General features: G+C 37.9%; 1 protein-coding gene across 4 annotated transcripts in view; it reads right to left on the reverse strand.

Annotated features, from left to right (window-relative positions):
* The window catches only part of LOC135220588 (glucose-6-phosphatase 2-like), a 275,548-nt gene that overhangs the window by 111,769 nt on the left and 146,279 nt on the right, over positions 1-17,500 (reverse strand). Inside the window, exon 1 of one of the 4 annotated variants that reach the window (XM_064257844.1) lies at positions 10,197-10,354. The exons of 2 other annotated variants lie outside the window; for them this stretch is intronic. The gene's annotated coding sequence lies outside the window, so the exon portion shown is untranslated. Of the gene's footprint in view, positions 1-4,004; positions 4,027-10,196; positions 10,355-17,500 lie in introns of those variants that run through there. One more of the 4 variants, XM_064257846.1, reaches the window with a different exon arrangement.

The following is a 17,500-nucleotide window of genomic DNA, read 5'->3' on the forward strand; positions in this document are numbered from 1 at the left end:
CCTCCAGCTATTTCCTTTAATGGCGATACTGACCTGACGTTTTTTGTGTAAAAATGATCATTGGCAGTCTTCTTACGAATTTTCACCTCTAAACAGTGCACTTATTTACATGCGTATTTAGTAACGACGATGTCCATCAAAGTACAAAATAAAACGGAAATTGAAATCGTCCGATTCCAAAACAGTTACAGAACATGAGAGGGAGATGACGGCAGCACCAACTCACAGCAGAAAACCCATGTCACATGATGTCAGGTACAGGGACAATTAACGAGCCTTTGCTTAGTTAGACGAAAATAGACAAAAAGATAAAATGCACTCATAGTTAACTGGGGTCAAAATACGACAAAAAATTTATGTTACGAGGCTTACAGTATTTGTTTATTTGTTGGTAACATTAGGCATAAAAATACATGCGGCTTTTTTTTTTTTGTCAAAAGTGGATTTTATTTGTTTGCATTATTACAGATAGATTATCTACCGGTGGATTTTACGAAAATTCGACCCCGAGATGGGCCTCGTGCTTAGAAACAAGTGATTAAATTTCCGTAGAGATCTGTATCTTTTTGTTTGGATAAAAGGGACTTGTGGGAGGAATGTAGGTCGTCCCGCCCCCTGAGGGTGGTTGTCGTTTGCTGTCGTCGTTGGAGTGTTATACTCACACTAATATTTATTTATCTATTCATTTGCTTAGAATACGAAGATCTCCCTTCTTATTAGCTAACCGGTTTACTTATCGTTATCCATATATCTACAATGATGCTTTTACATCAATAGAAACACCGAAATGCCTTGCTTCATTTTTCACTTTTTTTTTTTTTTTTTTTTTTTTTTTTTTTTTTTTTTTAATGATTAGATGCATAACATGACTTTCCTACTAAGTTAGTCTACATAAAACAGCACTGAACAAAAACTCGGTAGGATTCTGATGATGGAGTAGTAACTTGACGTACACAATGTGATGGACCTCAAGACCATTTTTTGTCTCTACTTGGCAACAGTAAGGGACAACATTGAAAAGTCGTCAATCAACGGAAAATCCACAAGTTCAAGTTTTGCAAGGACTTCCTCCTCCTCCTCCCCCTCCTCATTCCATCAGTTTGAAGGCAATTATAGATTACCGAGCCACAACCCGATTAGATAAACTGACCGACATCTCCTCGTTTTAAATGAACGTAAAACTCAAGAGGAAGGTTCCTAAGTCTACTGATAAAAGTTACGCATCATTTTGATAGCGATCCGTTCAATAAGGATAAGGATGCGAAATAAAAAAAATCTTACAGCAACTTTCGCTTCACAACTATTTAGAAATCGCAACTACAGATATATACACCTCATTTGTTTGGACTCCCTAGGGGTCCACAGAAAAAAAAAATGCATTATTTGTTCCTCACCGACAGCAGCTCAAGATAACAGACAGAACTAACTCATCGATCGTCCATAATCGAAGGGAGATAAGAATTACAACCTCTCGATAAAATTATATAACCATCATCATGTGACTGGGTTTATCTGGGGACGCAACGCAGGGGGAGCTGAACTGGAGGCCTTTGTAACAACACCGAGTCGGTGCAGTTCCTTTGATGTGCAAATGATATTCAGAAATGTTTTGCACTTCGTTTTCTCTTCTGCCTCCTCAAACTTGTCGGCAAAGATGAGAGAGGCGTAAGAAGTCGGGTGGAAGCCCGGTCTGGGTTGGGCCAGGGGAGGGGTGAGGGGGGTGGGAGAATCATGTGAAACAATGTGAGAAAATCATGTGTTTATCGGTTTATGAAGGACGGGGCGGGAAAGACGGTCACATATCGCATAACAAGGCCAAGGAGAGAGAGAGAGAGAGAGAGAGAGAGAGAGAGAGAGAGAGAGAGATAATCCGGGGTCTTCACTACTGAATAAATGTCAAAAAGTGCCGGTAAAGCTCTGCAATAGAAGTTTGTCAAGATTGATGGCAGTAGCAATTAGTAGCCCATGTGAGCTCGAGTCTTGTCTGTCAGTTGAGTTAGAGATATTTTATCTTTCACAAGACTTATTTCCCAGCAATGACTAAATCTGTGGGGCCACTTCAGTTAAACGGACAAGAAACCAAATGTATAATGCCTCAATGTTTTCGTAAACAACATCCAATACTTGTCTTGTCCTACATTTTTCTCACCTGAGTTGGGAAAGCATCAGATGGCGAATGGTTTGGTTAAGCGGTGATCTTTGATGGGTATGTCGGTAAAACCTCAGGCGGTCATTGAAAACGTCTTAGGTTTTTCAATCCTTTCCTTGCAAAAACATAGAAAACGTTCGCATTTTCATTTTAGTCGAATTATTCATAAGCTCTGCTTTCTTGGGTAAGCAACTCTTTTTCTTTATTTTTTTAATTTCTCTCTTAAGCAGAAAACAAATGTGTGGAACACAAATATATCACTAATCAGTTTTATTTTTCATAAATGTTACATTACCTTGACTTTGAAACTTTGTAAAGAATCGAGAACATAGAGAAGAAGAAGAAAAAAAAAATCATTATCTCTCACGTTCCATATGGCTACCTAAAAAAAAAATGAAGTTTCGTATTGCTGTCAAAATCCTTTAAAAGAGATGTTTACTTTAAGTCTACGCGTAAAAAAGAAAAGAAAAAAAAGTAAGCCTCCATTCCTGACCTTTTAAACACCTGTTACAGGTTCTCTTTCATCTCGTGAAACTGAATAGGAAATAAAAGCGTGTCTGCAAGAGAAATATTTACTGAGCGAAACGCCATCCCTGTCAAGAATGTCACTAAGCGTTGGTCTGACAGGAGTGCAATAAAAATCTACTCCTCCCCACCGCTAATAAACCTAATATATAATAGAATGTTGACTTTCATCAAAGAAGATACCATGTTACGTTACTTACGCGAGAAAATAATTATGCGACATATGTCTCATGACAAAAACACACTTCCTTTCAAAAGCGTGACAAACAGAGACCATTGGGGAAAAACATAGGTCAGCGCTGTTAGAAAAAATAAAATGTCAATCAGAGATAGAAATGGGATCAAGCAGCTTTCTTTTATGTATAACAACATCTACGTAATAAGAAGCGAAAGCTAAAAACGAAAGCAGGAACGTCCCATCCCCTTCCCGAGAAAATGTTTGTGACAAAGCCTTTATTTCTCGAATTTATTCCTCGAAATAAAGACGTCATATTATCACGACAGACCGGGAAACATTCCACTCTCTCGAAACTTGTCATTTCTCTTGAGCAGAGAATCTCATAGAGGTGTTACACCTCATTCGGCCGTACTGCAGCTAACCCGCTTTCAGTTCTCTCTCTCTCTCTCTCTCTCTCTCTCTCTCTCTCTCTCTCTCTCTCTCGTAATAACTTACGATTCGATTCCCCTCATTGGCTTTTATCGTCTTCAATGGATGATGCTCTTCCCCCAACCTCACATTCATCTTCAGACAGACCACCAGGTGGCAATTGATAGTCTCTCTCTCGAATTTGATTCAATTGGACTTGCTCTCTCTCTCTCTCTCTCTCTCCCCCTCCTCTCTCTCTCTCTCTCTCTCTCTCTGTCACACCAACAATAAATGTTAACCGCACTTCGCTGTATGCGGTCAAGTGCATATATGCTTAAACATTCTGCATTATGCTAACATCAGAATGACTGTTTACGACAGCTAACGCTGTTAAAAAAAGTTTATGGAAAGAAGCGGAGATAATTCAAGACAAAACGACTAAAAAGCAGGTGAAAATGAAAGTAGAAGTAGTAATGTTCTTTATGCAAATGAAAACATTTCATATACGCATTAATAACGACGAAGGAATAATTCAATGGCATTTTATAATTCGCATGCATTCACTGTTATAGTAAAACCTGTCACATTTTCTTGTTCTTTCCTGAAAAATAATGCTTCAAGCAGCTGAATAGCAAATAATGCTCTAGAAAATATTTGTAACGAAATTCGACAATGCAGTCCATCCAAACTCTCTCTCTCTCTTTGCTTGTGTGTGTCTATACTTGAGGACAAGACATTACGTACCACCAAGTGCTCCCAGGAGACGCAGAATCGTCAAGGCTTTCCGCAGGACGAAGAACGACACTGAAGGCTTTTTAGATTCTTTCCTCTGTAGATAGTGACCCCCCACAAGTTTGTATCCACCTTTGCGGCGTGTTTAGTACAAGCCCAGTGGGGGTGACCGTAAAAAATAAACAAATGACTGTCACTATCATAAAGATAATGACCCCAAGGAAATATTAGTCCTAGATAACGACACTCGAACTTTGTTGGCGGTCACTAGGAAAGATCCGGGAGTCCAAATAACATTCAAAAGTAATATTTTTTCCGTCTATCTTCATTTACAGTTAATACTCTTTCACTAAAGCGAATAAGGTGGCATTGAGTGTACAGGAGACAGGCAACCGTCCTTTATCATGTTCTGTTATTACTTTGATTAAAGTGTCAGAATTTTAGTTTAATTCTCACGTTGTTCGAGTTGTTATGCTCTCTTAGCGTGCAAAACAAACATCACGCTGGTAAACATGCACTAAAAAATGCCCTACGATAAGAACTCGAGTGTTATCTGTCACAGACGTATGATAAACACCTCGATACTTAACTCGAGCAACCATTTAAGAACAGCGTAGTTCGACGGATCACGGGAGAGAGAGAGAGAGAGAGAGAGAGAGAGAGAGAGAGAGAAGAGAGAGAGAGAGAGAGAGAGAGCATGATGATCACGTCTTTCAAGCTTGTGACTTAGTCACACGCATTTCCACTTTCATTTGCATGATGGGAAGTATTTTTTTCAGAGGACGAAACCTGTCTTTCGTGTACAAACTCCGCACATGCACAGAGAAGCTCGAGTGAATAAAAGGCGCTGTATCCACCATAAATATTACAAAATCAAATATAAAGAGAACACTCTTGACTCACCTCGCCGGCAAAGAAAGTTTGGCGTTCAAAAGCAAAAGAACAAAATGGAATCATATCCCCACAACCTCTGACAAGGAACGGCCGACAGTTATTACGCAGCCTTACAGCTGAAATGCCAGGGGTAACTCGACTAGTTTAGATCATTACTCCAACATGCGACCTACTACACGCACGAAACCCAGGCCTCGCTGTCATGGCCTCAACTCCTCGTTAAAAATGAAAAAATCCCTAAATAAGGATTCAGTTCAATAAAAATGTTTGAACTAGCACGTATCATTCGCCCGTAATATAAGCTATAAAAACTTAATTTTATCACAAGAGTGGAGACTGCAGAAAAAAAAAAAAAATTTAAATATACAGATAGACTGGAGGATATTAAATATATTAAAACATACAAATGGCATATCTGATTTATTTTTTACGAATGACTGCGGAATGGTTATTTGCGGATTTTCACAAATACGATTCCAGACGACGATTATATGAATGCTGGTCACATCGTGTTTTAAAAACAAAAATGAAAGTAATCAAATGTGATAGTATGTTATTCTAAGGCAATCATATAGTCGAATTTTCACACTAATCCTGAGATCGTCGCAACCAAAAGAGGCGCTGAAGAGAGGCAAATCTCTCAAAATTTTGTGTGACAAGGTCACTGAAGAGGGCAGCCGTCCCATTACAAATACTTAAAGAATCAAAAGCCGGAAGGTTTGGAGCCACCTGGATTGGGCAACTTTAAGAAAGAAAAGAAAGCTGGCTTCACTGACCATTGATATTATGATACCAAACAGACCTAATACAAACTTCTCTTCAATTCAACGTATCTCGGTTCTTATGTTTTCACAGTGAAACAATAACAACGAAAGGCCGGCCAGGCTACCTTTGTGGCTTGGGATCGATAACTGTATTATTATTATTATAATTATAATTATTATATCATTTCAGTATATGAAACCTATTCACATGGAACAAGTACATGAGGGCAACTGACTAGCAATTCAAGCTTGCAAAATATTTGGCTTCAACAGATCCAGTGATTTTTCATTGCCATGGGGGAGACGCGAACCGGCGACGTCTGAGTGGCATACCAAGACACTAACCACTACAACAGCGGACATCAATGTCATTAGAACTTTGGTTGTATCAATTCTGAACTTAGTGAGGTCAACTGCCAAATTCAAATCTTGATTTTATATAAGGTCGTTAATCACAGCAGGGTCCTGTCCAAGTCCAAAGGACACTACTACCACGTGCAATTCTTGTGTCCATCAATTATCTAGCTTTTATTCTGGTACAACGACCCTAATGTGAAGGTGGTTCTGATGATGTAGTAGTAAATACTGATTTTCCAACAGTATCATACCAAAATTTAATAGACTTTGAACTGAAAGACTGACGAGTAGGCTATGCCAACACATATTGATATTTCTTGATATGTAACTGAAGAACTTAGTGATCTGACATGAACGATAGAACATCCAGCAACAATGTTTTAGGAAAACGTTAGGGTACATAAATGTAGTACCCTTTTGTAACAACTAAGCGTAAAATTCTAACAATGAATTTTACAAGCACAAATTCCAATCTGGAAGAGATAAATGATTATAAAAAATTTGCAAATTTATTAAGACACGGCATCAATATGGAGAGAAAAACTATACATATTTTACTAAAATAAACGCATCTCAAATTAAACGTTCCAAAAAATTCAATGATTTGAAATGCAAATTGCGAAGCTACTCACCGTATGCCGGCAACCATTTACAGTGTATTGAGTATAAGATTTTCTCCTATCCTCAGACCGTCCACATTCTCTCAAGTATTTTCTAATCCATAATCAAAATTTTTCTTACCTAATAATCATAAGTATAAAATAGACTCCTACCATTTGCCACAGTCGCCAAATTGAGAGATTTCCCCCAGACGTCCAAAGAGTGAGAAAAGTCACAATGAGGCTCTTTTATATGGGCGAAGTCACATCGAGAGACGGGGACATCACGCTGTTATTTTCACACGCACACTTCTTTCATAAGAAAAACTGATCCTGAGCTTTTGAATGAATTTACATCGTCAAAGTTTAATCAGGTAGCGTTATCTGAAACTTAGGGAAAAATGAGTAATACGAAGCCTCTGAGGCAATAGAAAACTTCAGTAAAGGTCGCCTAATTGATCTCCAATGCGAGTGATTCATGTGACCTTCAATGAATCACTCTGAACTCGGGAGAAGGTGCCTATCAAAGGACTAACTTCGTCGGTAACATGATTATTTATCGCCGGACCACATCACACAGCTCAAGTATACCAAACCTACCTTAAAAAACAGTTAGAATAGCAAATGCCTGAATTCGGAATTAACATAAAATCACCGCTGGGAATTTAAAACAAGAGAGAACAATCTATTTCATTTCGGCCGAAAGCTTATTACCGGATGGCAAGAGAGAGAGAGAGAGAGATTCACATTTACCTCACAATTTTCACCAAGTTTGATTAACATCATTATCATCAGCAACAACAACAATGGCGATGGCGAAAAGGAGGAGGAGGAGGAGGAGGAGGAGGAGGAGGAGAACGTCCACGAGGGAAAAAATCAAGAGAAAAAGTCACAACTCAATATATAACTTTCAAAAGTTTTAATGAGACCGACGATCTATTTGCATAGCCTTTCCCAGGAAAACGAAAATCGTTCGTGTTTTTGGGTAGAGCCGCCCACTTTTTTTCCTCCTTCATCACAGAAACACAAATAAGCACAGACATCAAGAGGGACGAGGAAGGTGCGAAGATCCTAATAGCTATCCTCTTCTCCGTCCAAACCAGCTCTCAAACGAACCTTGAGAGGCGCTCGGCTTAATTTTTGTTTTCCCTGCCACTTTCCTTAACTTAATGCGGGGAGACTCCTCGAGAGGGTTGGGTAAAGCCTTTTTGCTTTGCCAGGAAGTGATTTCATCTTACAGACATTATCGAACAAGTTAATGCATAGGTATAATCCCGTGTGGGTTTCGTCACTTATCAAAAACTAAACTGTTCAGGATACTAATAACCAATCAGTTTTTTACTTCTATACAAACAAAACTAGACCATAATCTTTCCGTGAATCTGCTCTTCTTAGCAATCTGTCATCAATTAATATTTGCGCTCAGTTCAAGGGCATCGAAGGATAAACCGTTTCTGTTTAAAAGAAAGTTGCTGTTGATCCTGACCTGACAATAGGAAACATTTTGTAGACAATTTTTCCCATAAAATCAGAAACTTTATGACTATAGTATATATACAGAATAATATAAAATCTGACAAGACAATAAAAAATGATGACCTGTAATGAATTACTAATAACTTAAAATGTACACATTCGATGCAAATAATTGAATGTAATATTCTGAGATAAAAAACTGTAAGTATTAAGGGAAATTTTTTGACGAGGCAATTATCAGATTGTGCAGTTTTACTGGACTTAGCACATTTGCTAGTGGTGTGAAGTGGACAGCTTTTACAGTGTCGAATCAACACATTTTGCTCGAGAAAACACTATGAATTTGGGAAGGAATGAACGTTATTCCATTCCCTGACATGCATGTTAGAATGATTCACATGCTGGCTATTTGTATCAAAAACAGTTATTGAAAAACTTAATGAAGTATACTCCAGGTTGCTTACATAAAAAAGGACGAACTTAGTAAAGCCATAAAAAATTTCTGCAACAGTGCTTTACAAGTACATCACCACACAGCAGTCTGAGATCTCTAGACAAAACTCACAATTACCATCACCCTCTGGATTTCAGTGAAATCTGGAATTCATTGGAGATCACAAAAAAATCTCTGTACCGTTTGAATTATCATTACAACTCCAGAATCAACAACGAAAATATAGACGCGTAACTAACAAGTTGTTGTATCAGTGGGTTGAAGTGCTAGTACCTTTACAGACTGCTGGCTTGTGTGAAAAGCCAATTGATGACGAAATGGTGAAGGTGGAAGATGAGACGATAATGACACATACGTCGAGTCCTTTAAATAACAACTGAGCATTAGCAGCTTTATTTCCGTGTCGTTTATTAGATCATGTTCGTGCTGGAATTGTATGCCAGCATGAGTCTGCAAACTAAACTTGTAACAATTGATCGAGCACTGCAGTATAAAGACTGTACTTATAAACCAAACAAAAACTTCTTTCAGTTTTCTTCTGAAGACTGAAAAAGAAACCCACAAAATCACTGGAACTACTTCTTGTTGAGCCATCATGAAGTTCCAGAAGACTGCTGGGCCTTGACCCAGGCTGACAACCTACACATCTCTTGAAAATGGGCCACAGATAGGGCCTGAAAGTAATCGAGTGTTGAGTAAAATAAAATGTAAATACTTATAAGTAAACACGTTATACACAGTGATTTTGTGGGCTTCTTTTTCACTCTACTTATAATAACAATGTAAGTTCATTAAACTTGTTTGGGTATGCACAAATTTACCAACAGATGAAAATAAGCAGAGGAATCGGGTAAGTAGACACGGGCACTTGTATGTCTGCCTGGTCAATATAGAATGTCATAAACTGAATCTTAAAATTACCCTTCATAACCACATGAGACATTTACACATAATTATCCCTAAATACATAACAATTAGAAGTCTAATATTTACTCATTCGTTTTGGCTCGTCAGCTGTGAATGCTTCACTGAATGTGACTCGGCTCACAGATTTTGTTCAGCATTAGGGTAAAATTGGACAGGGAAATGCTGCTTCTCCAACAAGGGGTATGTTATACAATAAGCAAAAACCTTAATAAATACATATCTGTATGTTATATCATCATAGAGGGAAAAGTTGTGTATTAACTTTCGTATTTCATGACACCGGTGCCAACAGGAACGACGCCGCAATGTGACCGCCAGAAAATGTCGTTCAGTATATACACATTTAAATTGGCAACCATGAATGGATGGTACCGATAGGCCTAAACTAAGTTATACGGCTTAAGCATTAAGGCACCTCCAAAGCAGTTCAGGGGGAGACCCACTCATCAGCTTGGATGGAAAACCATCGCTGCATTATGAAACTGCTGAACAGGTCGCCTGTTAACACTGCATGAACTCTTACAGCAGAAGGCAAGGCTAATTTATCATGATCAAACAGTAACCACGTTTAAAACTGTCAACAAACTTAGTTCCCTAACCACACATCTAGAACACTAATTCTATCTTATGCGTTCAGTCGAAAGGATGAGAGCAAAATTCTGCGCTGTAGTGCACATGTTAAAACAATAAAATAACCTAGTCCATAATACAATAAGGTTGCTTTCAAAATTACCGTCGGATAGCGTGACACGTCTTCAAGGTGGCCAGTGATGTTAACCCCAACTAACAACCCAAGAGGTTGTTAGGATCCAAGCAGAAGAGAGCGGGCAGGGCGAAGTGGGCAGCTCACAAGGTGTCGACGAACTGGGAGGCAAGACGTTTCAACGAATGCTGATATCGTATCTATTAAGATTACATCTCCGGAGAGAGAGGAGAGAGAGAGAGAGAGAGAGAGAGAGAGAGGAGAGATAGAGAGAGACGAGGAGAGAGAGAGAAGAGAGAGAGAGAGAGAGAGAGAGAGAGAGAGAGAGATATTATTATCTATGTGGACCTGACCCCATTTACTTGAAACCGACTTGCCTCCAGTAATTAAATGTATCCTTTTCGAGTCCGCGTCATCCATAAGGCACAACACCCGAAAAACATTCATAAACCAATTTGTCACTTTGCTTCACATTGCACATTGCATATAGAAATTCCATTGCAAGGACATTGACTTTTCCTAATTGTTAAGACTATTTTTCTCTTGAGTGGAATATGTTGCTATCGTCATAGACATATTTACCGGTCTTATCAGTATATCTCCACGTTACTACCACGATGCTGACACAAGTCACTGCTCTGCCTCAGCTCTTACTTCAAGGACAACTTTTGATTGCATATATTGTTTACACAGTTTCGTTATCAACATCGATAGTACAAATACGACTCATTCTTAAGCACTACTACAATTATAATCACAAGCAGTTGTATGAGAAAATATTGGTCTTAACACTAGGTTATCAAGTCCAGTATGGTGTGATTGTAACAATAGGCTGTGATGTTTACCTAAATATTCAAACCAACTATTCCTTACCCGTTAGTCGTTAAAACCTTAGAACACGTGAACAAGTGTAGAAGAACACATGAACAGAAGCAAGAAGCATGTCACTCCACAAAAAGTGAAAACGACATTCTAAATTTTAAATAACTTGAGCTTAACACCATAAAGAAGCGGTTCAGCAGAATAATTCAACAGATGAAATAATTCTCTTGTCATCCTCTAGGGCTAGCATTTCCATAAACAAGAGGAGATCTCATTTATCACTCTATCATGCTGAATTGATCATTCTAATCCAGTCTAGGGGCTGAGAGTTTAATAAAATGCTTGATTTATGGAAAATAGAGCTAAAATTTTGTGTTTATGAAATATATATACATATATATATATATATATATATATATATATATATATATATATATATAATATATATATATATCTCGAGCTACAAATGTCCTTTAATATCTAATTCGCTCTACCTTGGATATAAGATTATGCTGCCTCCCACCTCAAATACCTGCCCACCTCAAATACCTGCCGCACTCAAGTATTTTTAGTTTTGGAGGCTGCATCAAACCCATCTCATCCTCGGTAGCGTTGTAGTGCTTTTGCCCACAGGTATTTGAGGTGGGAGGCGGCATAAACTTATATCTTCTTGCGGTGGCGGGGTGGGCTAAGGCTTCACTGCCAGTCCTGGAATTAAAGATGTCGATAGTTCGTGCCTGTCGGCCGGGAATTCTATTATCGCTGAATAAATTCCCCTTCGGTTAAACATATATGAAAATATATTAATTCCGAGGTGGAGCGAATTAGATATTAAAGGACATTTGTAGCTCGATATATGTATATGAATCACGGTAATGTGAACTTTATACTATCTATATATCTATATATATATATATATATATATACACATATATATATATATATATATATATATATATATATATATATATATATATATATATATATATATATAGTCATATCACATTACCGTGATTCATATACATATATCAAGCTACAAATGTCCTTTAATATCTAATTCGCTCTTGCGAGGTAGAGCGAATTAGATATTAAAGGACTTATATAATGACTACCGGCAAAAGCACTACAACGCTACCGAGGACGAGGTGGGTTTGATGCAGTCTCCAAAACTAAAAATACTTGAGCGCGGCAGCTATTTGAGGTGGGAGGCGGCATAAACTTATATCCTCTTGCGGTGGCAGGGTGGGTTAAGGCTTCACTGCCAGTACTGAAATTGAAGATGTTGATAGTTCGTGCCCGTCGGCCGGAAATTCTATTATTGCTGAATAAATTCCCCTTCAGTTAAACATATATGAAAATATATTAATTCCGAGGTAGAGCGAATTAGATATTAAAGGATATTTGTAGCTCGATATATGTATATGAATCACGGTAATGTGATATGACTTTTATATATATATATATATATATATATATATATATATATATATATATATATATATATATATATATATATATATATATATATATATATATATATATATATATATATATATATATATATATGTATACATATATAAAATTGCAAGTTAAGTGGTAATTGATTCATGTCCATGCCTACACGAGTTAGGGTAGAATATTCTTTAATCTTGGCAGGCAACTCTTTTAGGAGAAGGACACTCCCAAATCAAACCAACGGGTAGAAGGGACCATTTAGCCTTGAAACCCAACCCTTGTACTGGACTGTGCCATAGCCATTTTACCGTAGCCTTCCATGGTATTTGGTTTGAGTCCTTACTTTAGGGTACTATCTGACATTTTTCCTCTTTTTTGTTCACTTTCCTATTTTTTTTCAGAAAGTTTGCAGCAGAGGATGATGAGAAAGCAAAAGTTGGTTGGTGGATCATGAGGAGAGGGCCTTCGTCTCTACCTAATATTTTCCTTCTGAGCTTTTTATAACTTCGAAATCCTTGCTGACTGTCCTCCCCCTGTTGTTGTTGTGGTAAACCTCGCAGGTTTTTTATTTGCCTTCGAAGGTGTGCTGGCCAAAGCTTGTCGACCAGTTGCTGCTGGGATATTTTTCTAAAAACATATTGTCAGATTTATTTATAGTTTCAACTGAAGCTTTGTAAATAATGCAAATACTGTTGTTGTTCTTGAAAGGTATTATCATTGTTTATTGTTATACTGATTTTTACAATGTTAATGTCATGAGTCTATTTATTAGTTTTTTTTTTACTGATTTTATGTCTGGCGTTAATTTCAGTTCTTTCAGGAGAGACTGAGCTGAACCCTGTGCCTGTTACTCATTAGAGTAACAAAAATTGCGAAGTACTTTACTCAAACATCCGGGGCTTAAGGTAAAAATTTCTTGATCTCCCGAGTCGTGCCCAAAACTACAATTTGATGTTTTTATGTGAGAAACTGACAAATGAAAAATACACAATTTTTGTTGAGTCTTGCCCCAGTGGGCTTGTTCCATATAAATATGGTTCATCTTCTGAATAATAATAATAATAATAATAATAATAATAATAATAATAATAATAATAATAATAATAATAATATAATCAAGCCTTCTCTACACAACTGGCGATGTTTACCGTTATTGTCGGAAATTTGTATAAATTTGCACAGCTGTCTATCTCCCTGAAGAGGCTACTCTAATTCGGACTAAAAGACAATTATAAAACTCACACAAGTTGTTCTTCATCTTCCTACAACTGTAACCTGAACTGATTCTCATATACCTATGAAAATCATAACTGTCTTCTTAGAGGTGCTCCCCAGAGCACGGCATTATGTTTTATAACGTGCTAATGAAAGTACACCTTGTGATAACTTGATATGGCTAGAGATCCATGAAATCTGCGATGTGTACATTTTGTTCTAAAAATTACAGTACCTGCAGTCTCTTCAGGTTACCTACAAGATGCCCTTCTAGATTTGAATGGAATAAGAAAGTTATGTGTGGGATGTGCTACAGACTTAATGCTATCACCAAACTTATTGACAATACTGTATATTCCTAGGCTCATCAGTAAAATAAACAATGAAAAGTGGGTTATGCTAGACTACCTAAAATACCAGCCTTTCCACAACACGGGGTGTTATCGAACAAGGGCCTCTGAACAAGCAAATCTCATTGTCCACACAAGATTCAAGCGTACCCCACCAGATTTAAACTCCACACACAGCTGTAGGATCACTGAACTGAATTAGACGATACCTGTCCAGTAACAACACATGCCTCAGTATAAAGCTGTTTGTAAAGTTTGGAGATGGACACAAAAGGCTCCCTTCCAATGAACGGCTAAATCACAAAAACTATTCCCGAACACAATACAACACTTCGAACGACTGTGTGAAATACAGGGATCCAAGGACGATTCTGGAATCAGCACAGACAAACAATATTGCAAAAATAGAACAAAATATCTGAACCACGTAGCACCGACACACTCTTCTCTGAGGATATAAGAAGCTTTTATAAACAATGCCAACCTTTCTGCCAGTATCAGATGATACAATTTTTCTTAGTGCACTTTATAACGGAAGCAACTAAAAAAATGCGCCGAAGCTTCTTCAGCACAATAGAGTTTTCTGTACAGCGTTGCCAGACAAACGATCATGGGTAACCTTAACTTTTAATAAAATAAAAACCACTTAGGCTAGAGGGCTGTAATTTGGTATGTTTGATGACTGTAGGGTGAATGATCAACACAGAAATTTGCAGCCCTGTAGCCTCTAGCTTTTAAGATCTGAGGGGCGGACAGAAAAAGCGTGGACGGACAGACAAACAGCCACTTCAATAGCTTTCTTTTACAGCAAAAAAATGGAGTCAAAGTACTATCACATATTCCAAACCATTGAGCGATGTTGCTAATGAAAACAAATAGTGCAGGGAAGTACGGCGTAAAATAGCCTTGTTAAGTCCTACTTTTCTTGGAGTTTGCATATCAAAAGGATCTGCTTTTAGTAATTATTTCTTTGTTTATTTAATACTTCACGTATTTGCGCTTTAGAACCTTTATAGGCAATACGAAGTGAACGCATAAAACATGACAGTATTGGTTGTTTCTCGTAAGGTTTAGGGAATCAAAAATTAATTTATGCCTTATAATAAGTGGTTGGATAGTTTTGGAACTTGGACAGTCACTCAACTGCAACACTTTACGATTATCCTAGAATCCGGATCAAAATACTGGCTATGTAATCCAAGTAAAAAGTGTCATGAAAAGTGATATTATGGCTCTTGTCATAAAAGAAATTGCGGCTTTTACTTAGTTCCATTTATTTTTACTCTCCTTCTACATTGCAAAGTACCTAACCTCTATTCTCCTTCTACATTGCAAAGGACACAAAGACGAGGATCACTGAATTTCGCAACACTTACCGTATTTCATGAAGAAAGGGTAAGGAAGACGAACAGAGATATTTTCCATTTGTCACACAACTAATTTCTTTTTTTGGAAAAGGAAATCAAACATTGGTAACACGTCTGACACTTCATAGGATGGTCTCAGCAACATTTTAGGCATTCGTTATCGCTCTTTTTTTTAATATAATCATGGGCCAAAACACAGAGATACAAAGCTTAGCAATAATCTCGCATGAACTCCTTTTAAAGCCACAATGAAATACATATACTTCAACGCAATAAAAGCGAAAATTTGTCTGTAAAACAGCTGTTAGGTACCTCAAACAGATCTTGAAACCAATCAGTTTATCCGTTATTTGCTTACGAGGATCAATCTGCAAAGGCACAACTACTCTCTGTACAGCTCACAACTATTCGTGGATCAACTACATAGTACATACCTGCATGCACACATTCATCAATGATCGATAGCTCAGGGAAGGTAACGGATTCTCTCTCTCTCTTTCGATCATTTCAACTACAGTTACAAATTATTCAAACAAACTTCAGCCGGTATTGTGCAGCGAGGAATACCTGAAAATGGCAGGCCTTAGCTCAAGGCGCCCGAAAACCAAGTTGACCAAGTTGCAGTGTAGCATATACAACAAAGTCTGGTTATATTGAGTTATTGCCCCACAAGACGTCTTACATAATTTGCATATGTTAGATCTATAAAAAAAAATTTTTGGTAATGATTTCATATGAGGTAAAATCAACTTTATAAAATACAAAAAGTTGAAAATATGACAGTTCCAGCCAAGACATGAATATTAAAAAAAATTATTGCTAATGACACCTATACCAGCACAATGGACGATACCCAGATACTTGTGGTTGATATTACAAAAGTTCAGAACACCTAGCCACGAGTACCTCATGATTGACTGATCTTGTGCATAAAACTGGCGTTGCATCGACATCGACGCACTTCGTGACATCAGCAGGACCCTCCACGTTAACAACGCACGCACGAGCCACTTATCAATTAAACTTAATTCGAACAAGTTTCGTGAATCAACCTGCTACGACAAATGAATCAGAACAGGCTGGTTGTTTCAAGAAAAACACAGCGATTCTGAAGGAATTTCAGGTCTGCATCAGGCTTCATATCATCTATGAAATAAAACTTGTGGCATCTAAATTGGCATGCTGTCAATTCTCTCATATTAACTTCCTCCCACTGGACAACAATCACAACCACAACAGTAAACTAGCCTAGACCTACCTTGGGGAAAACTTTATCAACACTCGACGTTTTGTTCCTAAATACCAACCAAATTTTTTTTTTATTCTAGGTGACTAAGAAAATGAATAACACACACACACACACACACACATACACACACACATACACACATATATATATATATAAATGTATATATATATACCTTTGTGGTTAACGATGAGTCAGACGAGGGAATAAGAATAGTAATTAGTGGAGTGAGGAAATAAATTTGGTGAAGAGATCGCAGAGCCTATTTGGGGAAGGCTGTGCGTAGGAGGATGGATAACGTATTCAGGAGAATATTGAGAGGGAAAAAAGGCATGTCATCTAGAAAGGCGGAAGGTACTTGAAGGAGAAGAAATTATGCTGCATCTAAGAAAATGCACAGAAAGGTTAAGCGGAGAGATGTCGCTTAAGGTTAGGGTAATGCTGGGTCGACTATTTCGAAGATTGCTGACTGCAATAGTTCAGAGAGGCAGAGCTGGATGCTCAAAAGTGGAGGGGGTTAAAAGTCTATCTTAGTTTAACCAGACCACTGAGCTGATTAACAGCTCTCCTAATGCTGGCCCCAAAGATTAGATATTTTGACGTGGCAAGGAACCAATTGTTTACTTATCAACGGGACCTACAGCTTATTGTGGGATCCGGACCACATTATATCGAGAAATGAATCTCTAATCACCAGAAATAAATTCATCTGATTCCACGTTGGCAGAACGGGGAATCGAACTCACCACTACCGAATCGGTAGGCGTGCACGTAAACCACTCGTCCAACGAGGAAGGGGTGAGCGTATTTTTGAGCATACTTGTGGAAGTGAGTGCCGAGGACGCTTGGGTACCAATTAAGAGGCTGAGGAGACAAGAA

The sequence above is a fragment of the Macrobrachium nipponense genome, chromosome 2 (genome assembly GCF_015104395.2).
Source record: "Macrobrachium nipponense isolate FS-2020 chromosome 2, ASM1510439v2, whole genome shotgun sequence".
Taxonomy (NCBI): Eukaryota; Metazoa; Arthropoda; class Malacostraca; order Decapoda; family Palaemonidae; genus Macrobrachium; species Macrobrachium nipponense.